Source organism: Podarcis filfolensis (genome assembly GCF_964270895.1).
Source record: "Podarcis filfolensis genome assembly, chromosome: 3".
NCBI lineage: Eukaryota > Metazoa > Chordata > Lepidosauria > Squamata > Lacertidae > Podarcis > Podarcis filfolensis.
Window position 1 is genome coordinate 100061551 of NC_139606.1, and position 15356 is coordinate 100076906.

Below are 15356 nucleotides of genomic sequence, written 5' to 3' on the forward strand. Positions count from 1 at the left end.
ACGCTGATAAGATTGCTATAATTATTACGAGGTAAAAATAAATCAGCTCAGCAAATGCTCAAAGAATAAGGGACTTGCTTTTTAGCTATTTAATCTTGAATTCATCCAAGCATGGGCATTTGAACTTTGGCTGCTGTAAATCTTAAGTCTTTTTTGACACACACACACACACACACACACAGTCTGAAATACCATATTTGTTCTAAATACTTGCACTAAAGGCTGTATTGCCAGCCTAAGGGTACAAAATGGGGTCACATAACAGGTTCACATGTCATTGAATTTGAGTCATGAAATGGTTTGGAATTCGCAGCAGGGAAGAGCAAGGATGTGTGGTAGACAGAAATCCAACAGGCCTTTTCTAGTATGGGAGCACAACTATGGGGAAAGCTTCACTTGTTGACATTCTGTTCGTCAGACATCTTATGTCAGGGAATGGCTGCCCACCCAAGAGCCGCCCTCCTGGATGATTCAGAGGAAAGAGACTTAGATCCAGGACAGTGGTGGTAGGACACAGGGGATCAGCCTGCGGAAGGGATGAACTGGAAGGTGCTAGGAGCAGGAGGTTTGAATGAAGATGGGGGGACAGAAGAAGGGACAAGTTTATTTCTTGTGTTTGCTTGAACAAGAGTGAAAGCAATGTTTAAAGATGCAAAGATAGGTTGTTGGATTTTTGGTCCCTGCCCCTAAATAAATGCTGTACTCCCATGATGACTCTGTTTACAACTGTCGGCATCTCATCTTCCTAACACGGTGCTGGTCCAAACTGATCTGGCTGTCTGGTGCCACCTTCCACAACTGGCAAAAAAAGAAGGCTGAAGACAAATAAACCTCACTGAGATGCCATCAACTCCTCCAACCGATGCCAAAACTCTTAAGCCTCTAAAGGTTCGGATGCTGTTCAACCATAACTACCATCCAAAAGTCCGTATTCTTTACCAAACCACTTTGGTTTGGAAATTGAGCTGGAAAGTTGTAAGATCAGATGTTCTTATGATATTTACAGCGGTCGGTTCTTCCTGCCAGCTTGAAAGGACCGTGAGAACAGGCTCTCACACAGTTCTCTCTGTCATTCCCTCAGCGCCGCTTCTTGGCTGAAACAAACAGGCACTAGAAGAAAAGAAAAAAGTCAGGAAAAAAGTAAGCATTAAAAAAAAAAACCCCTTCTTCAAGCCATTCCCTTAATAATCACACAGCTTGGATAAACCACAATCTCATATGTGCAGAGTTATGCATAAGCATAAGATGAACTCTTTGCAAAATTTGGAAACCACTTCCTTTCCTTCCATCCCCCCACTTTGTGGAGCTTAAATCTAAAAAGAGTTTCATTTCAAAGACAGCTTCAATTGCAATTTTATTGACTTAAAAATGAGGTTGAGGCTAATTCAACCACTACAGAAAGTTCTTTTTTTCTTTCCTTGCAGAAGTGATACATATATGGTTTTAAGAGAATAAGCATGTGCTTGTTTTTGTCTTTCCGCTCTGGTCTTTCTATCCTCCCTCCCGCCCTGCTCCATGATATGGTATCATGTTTCAGACCACAACCACAGCCCTCAAAACACTTACTCCTGGAGTAAGGCTATTGCAATGAAGACGGCTACTCCAAAACAGCTGGTTTACACATTATGGAATAAATCACATATGGTTCTTTTATTCATGAAAACTTTGCAGGAAAGGAGGGCAGGGATAAAAGAAACAGTCAGAGTTGGAAGCCAAAGTCTTTGTCTTACTCTAGAATCTGGCAATTCTACTCCCCAACCGCTAATACATTTCTGCTTGGGAAAAGGAATTACGACCGCAACAGAGAGGAAAGATCTATAGGAGTGTAAATATATGAAGCACACCCAGGTAGAAAAAGATCAGTCTTTGAAAGAGTGGGATGAAAAATGGCTGAACGAAAACAACGGAGGAGACCTCACGGGCAAAAAACAAACATCATTCCAGAACCCCAAGCCAGCTCTCTCTCTGACTGTTTGCCTGTGGTGAGCTGAGATGAAGGGTCAGAGCACAAATTCTTTTAGACGTGACTTCTATGTGGCACCTCCTTAATGGTGTCAGTGTTTTCAAGGGATTGGAACTTAATGAATAAACTGTGAACTGAAAGTCATGACCGTTGGCTGGCGCAACTTAAACAGTCACGAGCGTCTTGGTGATATAGCCAGTGACATTTGGCCAGATACTTAGCTCAGAAGGTATGTTTGTAATATGGAAAGGAAGCCAGTTTCTTCATTGGGCAGGGGAGTGAGGAAAAAGCTATCCATCCATAAGGGGTAATCTATCTGACAAAGAAGCCGGTTATGAATGCAAAATCCACAACATATTGGTTGTGCTTAACTATGGCTTGTTGACAGCAGAGGATGCCCAAACCACATTGTCTAAACCAGCTTTCCCAAACATGAAAGGTCATCAACGTATGTTGATGTACTATAGCTCCTATCATGCCTGTTCATTGGCCATGCTGGCTGGGGCTGGTGGGAGTTATTGTTCCAAAAATCTAGAGGGCACCATGGTGGGGAGGGCAAGTTAAAATGCAGAATTATCACAATAAAATACTAAATTGTATTTTTCCCCACCCACAAATCGCCCTTAATTATGGCCTATTTGGTGATCAGTAACTATTTCTGTTGTTATTCATAATCTGTCTGATAGCCAATATAGTAATGCTCAGAGTAGGCCCATTGATTTCAATGTGTCTTCTCCAAGCTGACTTAGTTGAATGTCACTGTTAAGAATTGCCTATGAAGGCTGATGTTGTTGCCCTCCAAGCCAAGAACAGTGCAGCAATGATGGTGCTGGTGTTAGGAGCCAGTGTGGTGTAGTGGTTAGGAGCGGTAGACTCGTAATCTGGTGAACCGGGTTCGATTCCCTGCTCCTCCACATGCAGCTGCTGGGTGACCTTGGGCTAGTCACACTTGTCTGAAGTCTCTCAGCCTCACTCACCTCACAGAGTGTTTGTTGCGGGGGAGGAAGGGAAAGGAGATTGTTAGCCGCTATGTCAAGGTGGTGTTCCCTCTTCGCAATAACACTCCAGTACACTCAGCGTGATATTTACAGTCTTTATTACAGTTCAAAATCATGAGTCCGAACCTGCGTCTGAACCTGTCGAGTCAGATTCGGGGAGTGGCTTCTTTCAATTCCGGCGCCAACAAAGTAGGCGTGGAAACCTCGCGACACATCTTTGATCTTTACGTTTCATTTCCCTCCTTGCCTGTGCTGATGTGAATGCCCCCCCCCTTTCTGAGTCTGAACTTCCTCCTCCCGGCTCTGGTGGGTTATAGGGCTCTTCACCATCTCTGACCCCCTGCTCCGCCTGACTAGTCTCCGCCCCCTGCTCTGTTTCATGCGTCATTTCCCAGTCTTCCTCTTCTGACAGTTCCTGCTCAGAACCCTCCCCTGCTACTGACAAAGCAGCACGTTCTGGCTTTTCCCTGACATCACCATGGGAGCCAGCATGGTGTAGTGGTTAAGAGCGGTAGACTCGTAATCTGGTGAACCGGGTTCGCTTCCCCGCTCCTCCACATGCAGCTGCTGGGTGACCTTGGGCTAGTCACAGTTCTCTAGAGTCTCTCAGCCTCACTCACCTCACAGAGTGTTTGTTGGGGGCAGGAAGGGAAAGGAGAATGTTAGCCGCTTTGAGACTCCTTAAGGGGAGTGAAAGGCGGGTTATTAAGTCCAAACTCTTCTTCTTCTCTCTATGCCCAGCACATAGCTACCAGGAGCATGGCAAAAATGAGCACCATCAAGGAAGTTGTGTGGCTAGCAAGTGTGATCCCACTGTCCCTCCTATCTGACCATCTCACCAGCTCAACATGATCTATAAACCTTCTCTTCTCTTAAGAAAAAGCTGCAAAACTTAGTCCAGACACTGCACAGGACAGAGTGAGTTTTTTACCCTTTCTGTCATTTTCAATGTCAGTGGAAATCTAAAGGAGAAACAAGACCTTACCCTGGTATTATCATATTAAAAGCAATTGATGCACCTTCCAGAATGATTCCAGACAGCAATAACAATTTCGCTTTAATGACACTCTTCCTTTGTGGAAAGTACATCGAAAGCAGAAACCTCCCATTCCTTCCAAGTTATTTCCATCAATAAAACAAAGGAAAGGTTGTTTCAAATCAAAGCATAGAAAATGATTATTCCATTAATTGCCTCCTAGCCTCGATACACATTTCTTCCCCAGGCAATTATTCTTTAAACAATTTCCAGGGGGAGGGGGGGAATGAGGAAACGAATGAGTTGTAGGAAAGTTATTAATTGATGCTAGAATTAGATTAGCAACATACTGGGAATTTTTTTCTTCTTTTTTTTTGAAAAAAAATGCAATCAGTAGCGGACTGTAGGAGGAAAGTCTGGTATACTATGTGAACAAACTCAGATGTATTAAATGTGTCCAGAATGTACAGTCCCCTAAATTTTCTGTTAAAGTGACTTTTTTGGATATATTTTTTTTTAAAAAAAAGATTATTGTATTTTTGAATAGTATCAAGCACTGCAATATTCTTGCTTGTAATTCTTTTTAAAAAATTTGCAGCTTCAGAGGCTTATGCTGTTTAGAACTCTGAGGGGCTTTGCTTCACACATACAACATCCCTTAGAGTAGAACAAGGTAGGATAAAAAAAAAGTGAACTGAATTTTTAAGTTGCTTTTAAAGAATCCTCTGATTTAGCAAAAACAAACCCTGAACTCTTCAGTGCTTCATGAGCCATTTATTTTATTATTACATTTATCTCCCACCCATTCTCAAAGGAGCTCAAGGCAGCTTCTCTCACTCTCCATTTTATCCTCACAGAAATCCTGTCAGGTAGGTTAGGCTGAGAGTCTTAGAGCCCAGAACTCTATCCACCACACTTGTGTGGTGGCAAAAATCTTATAAACCTGAAGAAACATAGAGCTGTGTAGGAAAACTTAGGGTGGAGCTACACACAGGGCGGGGGGGTTTGCTATAAATAAGCCATAAATTTAATCATTATAACAAAAGGGAAAAAACACTATGTAGAATTGCATAGAAAGGTTTTGTGCTCTACAGCACCATCTGGTGTTGCATGTTTATAATGCATTCAAAAGGCTGTTTTTGACTTATGTAGCTGAGTCCATAGAAGTGTAAGGGGTGAAAAATATAGACTGACAGAGCAACAAGTGGCACCGAAACAACTTGGGATAGGGCTGCTGACATCATGCTTTAACCACTGGATTAGTCTAAGTCACCTTGTTATTCTATGTGAGAATGCCTACTGACTGCTATCACTATTGATCAGGTTCCCAGTAGTATCTGGCTTGGCCACTCTGAGAATAGGTTGTTGCCCCAGATGGACGTTTGGTCTGATCCAGAGCAAATCTTCCTAGGTTCTTATGTCTTCATAAAATGGCACCAATGTAACAACAGGCTTGCCTACAGATATATATCTAACTGTATGGGAAATTGTGTATGCATGCAACCTGATCCATGGTCGAGACTGTACATACAGCCCTTTAAAATGACAAGAATCCCACCAATCAGATCTTTCAGAGGCAGCTGGTAACCACATTCAGTTCCCCCTCTCCCGCCCCCAACCTTTCCCATCAAAAACAGTTAATAGACTGAATTCCAGCTTCTTCAAGACAGAGAGAGAAAGTCAATCCCAGTATGCTCTGTTAGATCTGGGTAGATGTAACAAGCCTTCAGGCAACACTCCAATGACATATCTCTCTAAATTATGGATTTCCAGAAGGTGGATAAGGAGCTCTAAATCAAGGGGAATTTATGGGAAGGTCTCTAGTTCATACACATTTTGAAGGCAGGGATTACAATGGAAAGGAGCTGTATTTTAAGTAAGGCTATGTGATCACTCCATGTTCCAAGACAGTGCAGGCAAGTGCATTCATTTTGGGCTCCATTTGGCTCATCTGCCATTTGTAAATGCAGTGAGCAATGGATACCTCTGGATAAGTTCTTTTTTGTTATCCTGTTTGTTCAACACCTTTAGTGGGATTACCTTTCTCTGAGGAGCTTATTTCAGTGGCAGCCTCCTGGAGGCTGCTGGAATGCTCCGGAATGACACAACGTCTGGGGCATTCTGGAAAACAAAATGGCAGCCACCAGAAGCTGCTGCTGAACACTCAGTAAAAAACCTGTGTCTGTGCTATTAATCCTCCACCTCTCTCACACACACCCTGCTAAGATATCAGTCTATCAATTCATTCATTCATTCATTCATTCATTTATATTTACATCCCACTTTCCTTTCAGCATGGAAATGAAGGTGTGGTTCTCAGAAAGTCTCCCAGACCTGCTTAGCTTCAGCTACGGAATGGCTAAGGATGAGGGAGCTAATTTTTTTTTGCTTCCATTTCAATGCAAACTGACCTGATTTTGTCTTCCCCAATAACCAAACTGAAACACAGCTATCCTTTACTGAACTTTGATGGTGCAGCTCTACAGCCAAAAAGGGTTCACAAACATCCATATATAAGTTAAAAACTATGTAGAAGATTACATAATGTTGGAACAAATTGCTTGCCAAAATCTAGGTATTAGGCAAAATTAAAATGCAAAAAAAGCACGTATCAGGAGAAATGGGTGTGGAATTTTCATGCACACTTTTTAAAGGAGAAATTGCACATTGCTTTGGAAGGAACATGAACTGAAGTTTTTAAAAATGAGAAGCTGGGGGTACCCAACATTGGCAAATTTGTCCATCTTTAGCGGACATGCCTTCACAGCATACCTTGGGAATATTCCCTCCTCCCCACAACTGACCTTAATGCAAGATCAGATTAACTGGAGAATTTGTTTGTGGCTACAGCAGCATCTCTGTCTGCAGTGTCCTTTATCACCCAGGAATATTGAAGCCAACATTTTATAAGCCTTTGCATTTTGTCAAAGGCATGTGGAAGATTCTTCACAAACTGGAGTCCTTGACTTTTCCTGAAGACATAAGTCAGAGCGGGATTACCTGTATTTCCTTCATATCTCTATAAGTGGGAAGTCTCCATTTGTATTTATATGCCACAACAATGAGCTGTTTGTTGTTAATTACAGACTGTGAAGCCAGACAGCAGCTGGATAATGAGAGAAACAAATTGAGTGGTGAGAGATAGATTAGATAAGAGGAGACGAAGGATGAGGTTGCAGTTAAGGTCCTCTTGAGGATTTCTGGAGGTCTAAGTTCAGTAGCTGGTTCCACTGAAAACTTTCTGGAAGATTTTCATTGTATCTCTACATATGTCTCTTGTCTAATATCAATGAAGCCAGGAAAGCATGAGACCGCACAGTGGCCAACCAGATGCTTTTGAGAAGCCCACAAGTAGGACCAGAGAACAATGACACCTTGCCTTCCTGCGGTCTCCAGAAAGTGGTATTCAGGGCTTATCCACACTTACTGTTGTGGGATGTAACATCACAAAAACAGTCAAATGCAACATTTCCTGTTTGCCCAGAGTGGACACACAGGAGAATGTTGCTCCGTCCAGGAGAACTTCCTGTCACTCCTGGTCTGGAGAATCCTCCCCCTGTGTGAGACCAGGTAGATGGGCGTGACCCTAGGAGACCCCATAAAAAGCCTGGCCATGCAGCTATCATTCTCTTGATGCTCTTGTTGCTCTTGATGCTCTTCCTCTTGACTCTCTGGGTGCCTTGTCTACATTTTGCCCTTTTGCTGTCTGCTGGCTCTCAGCCAGCAGCACATGGGCTCATTCCTCACAAGAGGATGAACCCACACTTTTCTCTGCATCTGTAACTACAAGCTAAAGCCTGCCTTCAGGATCACACTGTGGACTGAATGTGAGTAAACCTTATCATTGCTTTAAAATAAGATTACTGTGTCATTATTGTTTTAAGAGGGAACAAAAGGGGATTTATCAGAAACAAATCCAATCTGGACAAGCCAGATTGCTTAACTCAAGTGATTCTCATGAATCCATTGAACTAGCTTCCTACTATGAACATGGGAATGTGCTCTGCTACAAGCTCACTAAAATGAGTGAGGAAGGGTAATATTAATCAATATATCCTCTCCTACTGTCCTCAACATTCCCACAACTGTTTGCCCCACTCTTTTCAGGCACACGTCCATGCTTAAAAACTTCATGTTGGAGCAGTTTTGTTTTTGCCCCAGAGCTTTCCCTGCAGAAACGCTCTCTTTAGCGCAGAATCAGAGCAAACATCAGTTCAGGTTTTCTGCGGGTTGCCGTTTTCTCTGACTGAGCTTTAAAGGGTGGGTTTTCGGGGGGGAGATCTGGAGCAAAAATAAGGGGGTGCTCAAAAACGCAGAGCGTGGAACATGCCTGAAAAGAGCAGAAGAAAGGTAAGTGTGGCGAAGCCCTCAGAAACGTAGCCATCATGGGTAGTGATCACCTTCAAGGGTCAAGGGACCCCTGACCATTAAGTCCAGTCGCGGACGACTCTGGGGTTGCAGCGCTCATCTCGCTTTATTGGCCGAGGGAGCTGCACACGGAAATGCCGTTTACCTTCCTGCTGGAGTGGTACCTATTTATCTACTTGCACTTGGACGTGCTTTCGAACTGCTAGGTTGGCAGGAGCAGGGACCGAGCAACGGGAGCTCACCCCGTCGCAGGGATTCTGATCAGCAAGTCCTAGGCTCTGTGGTTTAACCCACAGCGCCAGCCACGTCCCTAGTGATCACCTTATCCTCCTTGAATTTGCCTTATCCTCTTTTAAAGCCTTCCAAGTTGGTGGCCGTCACTGTTTCCTGCAAGTGCAGGTCCCATAGTTTAACTATGTTCTTCATTAAGAAGTACTTTATTTTTTTCTGTCCTGAATTCTTCGTTATTAACTTTTAGGAGGAACTTAAAAACATTCCTGCTTACCCAGGCATTTGATGGTTGAAGGATACTGTTCCTGGCAATCTTGAAATGATTAACTGTGAGGATATGTGCTTGTTTTTAAATGTTACTAGAAATGTTTAGTTGTTTGGTTTTTAAAAAAAAAATATTAAAACCATGTTTTTGTTTAAAATATGTGGTTTTGATTTTTAAAAACCACATATTATTATATTATTATATTGTTTTGCCTGCCCTTTGCTGCCCTGGGCTCCTTGGGCGAGTGGAGCAGGGTAGAAATTTAATCAATCAATTTAATCAATCAATTAATCACCAATTTGAACAGACCTCCTTATGAAATTGCATCTGCAGGAGTCTCTTGTAGAGTGCAGTGATTGGTTGGGTATGTGACACAAGAATGTTGGTATCCTGGTTGCAAGCTGTACAGTGGTACCTCGGGTTACATACGCTTCAGGTTACATACACTTCAGGCTACACACTCCGCTAATAAAGAAATAGTGCTTCATGTTAAGAACTTTGCTTCAGGATAAGAACAGAAATCGGGCTCCGGCGGTGCGGCAGCAGCAGGAGGCCCCATTAGCTAAAGTGGTGCTTCAGGTTAAGAACAGTTTCAGGTTAAGAACGGACCTCCAGAACGAATTAAGAACTTAACCTGAGGTACCACTGTATAGGGCTTTGTGCACCAGAACCTTGAAGATGTCGCAGAAAGTTTCAACAAGAGACCTTAAGTACCATCACTGTTTACTGAGACCTTTTACAGGCATCGTAGGAAGAACTGTTAGGCACTGACACCCATGGGTGCCATTTTGCCAACCTCTGCCCTGAATGAACAGGAAACAATTCAGTATCTTTTGCTTCTACCCCATGATAACTGTACGTCGTTCTGATCTCAAGATGCAAACAGAAATGGTAAAGGGAAAATGTTGGCCAGACCCAGCTTCAAACAATGGTCCTTTTCCCACCCTATGCTTTAGTGTCAAAATGCACATTATGAATTTGCCACATGCCCTTCCCATCCTGAGTTAATTCAGCTATCTGTTGAACAATAAAGTTTTAGGGAGAGGCCTTTAATGTGTTAACAGATCCTTAGGATATATAATTACATAGCAAATAAGGAGCCAAAGAGGGCAGGAATGGGGGGGAGCGGGGGGTGTCATTAAAAAGAATAGACTTTAAACAGTGGAGGACAGATTCTTCAGGCAAGCTGGAACGAAATGCTTATGGCCAGGACTCGTGTTTGAGAGAACCCCATGCCAAACACTTAATATATTATTTTTAAGCTTTCTAAATGCCAGACGTGTAACTTTTACTACTAGCCGTGGTATTTCTCAGGGTTCTGTAGTTCCATTGATCCACGGAGCCCAGGACCACGGGGTGCTGGGAAAGGAAAACACATTTGCCTCTGAGTCACTTTTCCTTCTCACACTGATTTATTTTCTCTTCTTCCTCTTCGCTATTTCAGGAGAGTGGGATTTGCAGCAAGGGCAGCAGCCTCCCTCAATCGCTCTGCTGCTAAAATCCAAACATCCCAAATGGAAACCATGGGCGATGCTGGGGAGAGGACTGAGCACAGCACAAGCTTTGAGGACAAGTCAAAGGTAACTTGAGTTGTCGGCCAGGATGCGCATTCCGCAGGCGGTGATGTTACAGGGGTAGGCCTGGTGCGTTTGAAAGAATGAAAAATACTTGAAAAGGGTGGCGTGTCTTCCAGACCACAAGTCTGCTGAAGGGCTGCGGCTAAGGATGGGGAAGAAATTGGATTCAGTTTGCAATTAGAGGCAGACGTCCCTAATTTGCACTTCCCAAAACAATATGAGAACCAAAAACACACCCATCCTTTGAAATTCACTTGAAAATAAAACCCCAAGGTGGTTGTCACCGATGGAAGCAAAGGCCCAGAAAAAAACTCAATATGGAGGCCAAATGGGAGATTTTGGAACAAGAAGGTGACAAAGTGAAATTGCAGAGTTTTGAGAAATTAAAAGATAAAGTGTGAGACTGGCTTCATTATTATCAAACAAGAGAGGCCTATAATTTGGATAAAAAAATTGGCTTCCAGGTGGAAAAATCAAAATTGGAAACAGAACTGTTAGATCCTAAAACTAAGATACTTTCAAGAATGTATAACTTGCTGTTGAAATGGAATACTCAGGATGAAACGGTTAAATCTGCTATGATTAAATGGGCACAAGACGTTGGACATAACATTATGTTTGCTGACTGGGAACAGTTGTGGACCACAGGTATGAAATTTACGGCATGTAATGCCTTAAGAGAGAATATTATGAAAATGATATACAGGTGGTACATGACACCAGTCAAGCTTGCAAAAATCTATCATTTGCCCGATAACAAATGTTGGAAATGTAAAGAAAATGAAGGTACATTTTTTCACCTTTGGTGGACGTGCCCAAGGATTAAGGCTTTCTGGGAGATGATATATAATGAAATGAAAAAGGTATTTAAATATACCTTCCTGAAGAAACCAGAGGCCTTTCTCCTGGGCATGGTCGGCCAATTGGTGCCAAAGAAGGATAGAACTTTCTTTATGTACGCTACAACAGCAGCAAGAATACTCATTGCAAAGTATTGGAAGACACAAGATTTACCCACCCTGGAAGAATGGCAGATGAAAGTGATAGACTATATGGACCTGGCGGAAATGACTGGCAGAATCCGAGACCAGGGAGAAGAGTCGGTGGAAGAAGATTGGAAGAAATTTAAAGACTATTTGCAGAAACATTGTAAAATTAATGAATGTTAAAATGATGTTGGATTGAAATCAAGCGGCCTTAGCAACAAGGTTAATAAGAATATGTAAAAATGGATTGATATTGGATGAAAATATAAAGTTATAATATGTTGAGATATAGAATTAAGATAGAAAGAGGGTAAGGATTTGCTGAATTAACCATGTGAATGGGAATACAAAAAAGGGAGGTGTGAGGTCGGGGAAATAAGTAAATGAAATTTAAGATATGAAAAGATTGATTTGTTTTTAACTATTTTTTATTTATTTTTTCTGTACTCTGAATTTTTTTTTCTATGTATTTATGTACTTTTTGTATTTATTTTCTTTTTTTCTTTTTTCTTTTTTATATTGTAACTTTCTTCTTTTTGTAAAACCTTAATAAAAATCTTTTTTTAAAAAAATGAAATTCACACTCTTCCAGATATCTGATGCAGTTGTCGAGCCAATGTTAACAAAAAGTGCACACGTTTTGTCTGATGCAGCACAATTCTCCAACATGTACGTAGTGCAACAGGCTTACAAGACCTTGCCATTTCAGAGGATATAAGACACTACATTTATTTTTCATTTTTGCCTCACCAAAGAGCCCTCGTCCGCTCTCTGGACTGCAGGGAAAGGGCCCGAGAAATAGTGGGTTTGAAAGCTTCTGCAGGGAGAAATAGCCCTCCAGATGTTTTGGGGCTTCAGCTCCCATCATTCCTAAGTTGCAGGACCATAGATTCCTCGCCCTTGTATGACACCGTGGTTCTTTTAGCTCCAAAGCAACCAACATGGTGCTCTCCAGATGTGGTTGGACTTCAGTTCCCAACATCCTTGACCAATCATCGTGTTGGCTGAGAGCTAGATTCCAATGACCGCTAGAGAACATACAGTTAGCTGCCCCCCCACTTTTTCATGTTTGCTAATGAGGCTCTAATACTTTGGCCACCTCATGAGAAGAGAAGACTCCCTGGAAAAGACCCTGATGTTGGGAAAGATGGAGGGCACAAGGAGAAGGGGACGACAGAGGAGGAGATGGTTGGACAGTGTTCTCGAAGCTACCAACATGAGTTTGACCAAACTGCAGGAGGCAGTGGAAGACAGGAGTGCCTGGCGTGCTCTGGTCCATGGGGTCACAAAGAGTCAGACACGACTAAATGACTAAACAACAAAAATGTGTCTTATGCAAGCTCAATGAATTAACTGTGCACTATTCCCACACAGGCTTCTCTCCCCCCCCACCTCGCTTCTTATGATCTAGGGAGAAACTCTGCAGCAGGCCAGTAGAACCACGTTAATAGACCAGTAAAATTGTCATGACATGCATGGAAAGCTTGGATTCAGTTATCAAGCTTCAACAGGGAACATAGCTAAGCCAGAGAAGAAGCTTGGTGGGCCTTGTTTCCTAGATACAGAGGAGCAAAATTAATTTCCAACCACTCATTTGACCATACAGCATTCCTTCACAGTGTATGAAACAGCTCTAGAGTGATTCAGTTAGTGGTGAACCACAAATGGCCGACAATTTCCAAACAAAGCAGAAGTTGACTCAAACACCTTTCTGAAAAGATTCGGAGGCTTGACATTTGATTTTTCACACTGTGGCATATAATTCAGCTGTAAGCATTTCACCTGCCCAATCCCAGGGGTGGGTGAGCTTCGGGAGGTATGTGCAAATGTTCCTCCACTGTAATTTCCACACTAGGAAAGCTTCAAATTTGATAAAGCTAACAATGGCTTGAGTTCAAAATGGGATCGCTGATGTTTCTCAGTCCGAGGACTATTACTGGATGGCAGCTGCCATTCCATAGGTGTCTGGCTAGCCAAAATTATGCCATAAATAATTAGAAAACTGGTATTTATTGGCGGTGGCCAACTGCCAGCAGGTTGCAAATGCAAACATTGTCAAGCAAGCTGGCATGTCTAATTTGTATCCTGGGCAGGTAATAATTACATTTCTAGTCACAATGCCTTCTTTATTGAAATAATAGGGTACTGTAAATGGCACACGCACACAACAGTTTAATGTTATTTCTCGTACCATTTCTAAAAATTGGGTGCCATTGGGGGGGGGGGGATGAAGTAGTAATGCCCCTCCAATGCTGAGCTTTGTCAGTGAATGGTTTTTGCATTGCTGTTTTATGCTTCCTTGTCTTTGTTTATGTCTGCTCTAGAGCAACAAATACCGTATTTTTCGCTCGATAACACGCACCTGACCATAACACGCACATAGTTTTTAGAGGAGGAAAACAAGAAAAAAAAATCTGAATGAAACAGTGGATGTATCATTTTTGTGCTTCATGCTGCAGCCACAGACATGTGATTTGACGGTGAGTTTGGGGTAGCCCAATGCAAAGATCCTGAGGATCCATGTGGATCCATGCTTTGTAACCACGTTTTTGCACCATTGCAGCCCCAGGCAACAGTGGGTGCATGATTTTTTTGGTGCAGGCTGTAGCCATGGACATGCTATGTGATCTGATGGTGAATTTGGGGTGACCCAATGCAAAGATCCTGAGGATCCATGTGGATCCATGCTTTGTAACCACGTTTTTGCACCATTGCAGCCCCAGGAAACAGTGGGTGCATGATTTTTTTGGTGCAGGCTGTAGCCATGGACATGCTATGTGATCTGATGGTGAATTTGGGGTGACCCAATGCAAAGATCCTGAGGATCCATGTGGATCCGTGCTTTGTAACCATGTTTTTGCACCATTGCAGCCCCAGGAAACAGTGGGTGCGTGATTTTTTTGGTGCAGGCTGTAGCCATGGACATGCTATGTGATCTGATGGTGAATTTGGGGTGACCCAATGCAAAGATCCTGAGGATCCATGTGGATCCATGCTTTGTAACCACGTTTTTGCACCATTGCAGCCCCAGGAAACAGTGGGTGCATGATTTTTTTGGTGCAGGCTGTAGCCATGGACATGCTATGTGATCTGATGGTGAATTTGGGGTGACCCAATGCAAAGATCCTGAGGATCCATGTGGATCCGTGCTTTGTAACCATGTTTTTGCAGCATTGCAGCCCTGTTTTTGCATCAGATCATTGCTATGTGATCTGATGGTGAATTTGGGGTGACTCAATGCAAAGATCCTGAGGATCCATGTGGATCCGTGATTGGAACCACGTTTTAAGTAGGGAGGAAAGGAAAAACATAGAAGCGACAAGGAGAGGGGTGTGCAGAGAAGCAGCTGGCTAAGAATGCAGGAGAGGGGTTTTACCGGAGGGAGGAAAGGAAGGCAAAAGTCCCCCCCCCCCACAAGCCAACCAGCTCTCTCTCTCTCCCCCCCCCCCCAACCTGCATGTTGCCTTCGAGTCCCAGACGCACGGAGAGGAATCTGTTTTCCACTCTGCTTGCCTGGAGGGGAGGGGTTTTCTCTGCTCTTTGTTCCGTCTGAGCAAACACAGTAAGGAAACAGAAGCGGGTGGGCAGTAAGACCCTGAGGCAGAATGCAGGAAAGCAGCAGCTTCCTCTTTCCTCCCTTCTCCGGACGTTTTGATATTTGCCTGATTTTTGCCTTCACTCGCGCTTGTCAGCTCCAGGGACCACACATTCGCTCTATAACACGCACAGACATTTCCCCTTACTTTTTAGGAGAAAAAATCTGCGTGTAATAGAGGGAAAAATACGGTACATGCAGGGGAGTATGGATGGATGAGCACACCAAGTTAAGAATAGTCTTTCTGGCAAAACAGGATTTGAAACTTTTGGCTAATTAGGGCTCCTATCATGACCAGGGATCCTCAAAGTGTTATTTTCCCTGATGACTTACTTTCTTGCTTGCTTGCTTGCTTTCAACATTTACGCCCCACCTTTCCTCTAAGAAGCTCAAGGTG

At 43.0% G+C, this 15356-nt stretch overlaps 1 long non-coding RNA gene across 1 annotated transcript; it reads right to left on the reverse strand.

Annotated features, from left to right (window-relative positions):
* Positions 1 to 584: 584 nt before the first annotated feature.
* On the reverse strand, positions 585 to 3495 carry LOC310759234. Its single transcript, XR_014546279.1, has 2 exons — positions 3100 to 3495; positions 585 to 1110 (listed from the first exon to the last, which is right to left on the reverse strand). It is a non-coding gene; the product is annotated as an uncharacterized lncRNA (long non-coding RNA).
* Positions 3496 to 15356: the final 11861 nt, after the last annotated feature.